The sequence below is a fragment of the Psammomys obesus genome, unplaced genomic scaffold (assembly GCF_907164565.1).
Source record: "Psammomys obesus unplaced genomic scaffold, mPsaObe1.curated_primary_1811, whole genome shotgun sequence".
NCBI classification, from domain to species: Eukaryota; Metazoa; Chordata; class Mammalia; order Rodentia; family Muridae; genus Psammomys; species Psammomys obesus.
This window is the reverse complement of record NW_026585797.1, coordinates 32035131-32036709: the sequence shown is the minus strand read 5'-3', so window position 1 is coordinate 32036709 and position 1579 is coordinate 32035131.

Here is a 1579-nt window from a genome sequence, read left to right as displayed (position 1 = left end):
AGGTACCTTGGGTCTAGCCGTAGAGGTGCCTGCTTACTGATCCCAACAAGCACCATACTGACTGAACAATCTCCCAGACAAACACTTGTATTTGTCGGGTTTTTTTTTTTTTTTTTTTTTTTTGTTTTTGGGACAGGGTCCCGGTCCCAATTTGGCCTTGGCTAGTCTGGCACATACTGTGGAGAACAGGCTGACCTCTGGGTTACAGCAGCCCTTCTGACTCAGCCTCTTAAGGACTGGGATTCCAGGGATGCCTTCATACCTTGCCTAACTTATGCACTTTAAAGCCTCTAAGTGTATGCCATTGTGTTAATTCTCACAGCTTTCCGAATACTTGAGAGTGAAAAGGAGTATGTGCTTGTCCCCATCTACCTAGTGAGCTATAGCCAATGTAAGATGAACAATGGCAGCAAAATCCTAACTGGAATGTAATGATATGTACTTGTAACCCTTGTAATCAGGAGAGCGGAGGCAAGAGGACCAGGAGTTGCAGACCAGCCTTGGCTAAATAGTAAGTTTCGGGTCAGCTTGGGCTATGCAAGGGTAATGTGTTTCAAAAACAATTAAAAAAAAGTGTTATCAATTTGTTAAAGTATTTTGAGTTCTGAAATTACTTACAGTCATCTAAAAAGCAGAAGTAGAATCCTGTTCATAGTCACTGTCCTGTGCATCCAGGGGAGCTGGAATTTGGTCTTTACTAATTCTCACCTCTAGGAAAATGGAGCTACCTTGGGATGGCTAATTCTGTGACCTGGGGAAAGTAAAATAAATAGGTTGGAAGGCCCACTGTTGTCAAATAACATTGGTGCTCTCCTCTCTGATTCACTGTGTTGGTGACAATGGAAAGACCAAGCTTAGGCCCCAAGAAAGCTCTTTGTTCTTACATACATGGTCTGGCTCCTGGTGGTCTCCTGATGACCTGAAGATCTGGGCATAATAGTTTGTAACACCAGCCTTGGTGGGGTGAGGGTGGAGGTGGGGGTGGGGGTAGGGATGGGGGAAAAGGAGGGGCTGGAGCCAGGAGTTCTTAGGTTCAATAAGAGACCTGGTCTGACAAAATGAGGAGGAAGATTTAAAAAAAAACTATATTAATTACTGTTTATTCACTTTGTTTCCCAGCTGTAGCCCCTCCCTCAATCCCTCCCAATTCCACCTTCCCATCATCTCCTCCCATGCCCCTCTCCAAGTCCATTGATAGAGGAGGTCCTCCTCCCCTTCCCTCTGACCCTAGCCTCATTAGGACTGGTTGCATTGTCTTCCTCTGTGGCCTGGTAAGGCTGCTCCCCCTTGAGGAGGAGGTGATCAAAGAGCCAGCCACTGAGTTCCTGTCAGAGACAGTCCCTGCTCCCCTTACTAGGGTACCCACTTGGAAACTGAGCTGCCATGGGCTATATCTGTGCAGGAGTTCTAGGTTATCTCCATGCATGGTCCTTGGTTGGAGTATCAGTCTCAGAAAAGACCCCTGTGCCCAGGTATTTGGAATCTATTGCTCTCCTTAATGGAGCTCCTGTCCCCTCCAGGTCTTCCTATCTCCCCCTTCTTTCAAAAGATTCCCTGCACTCTGCCCAAAGTTTGGCTA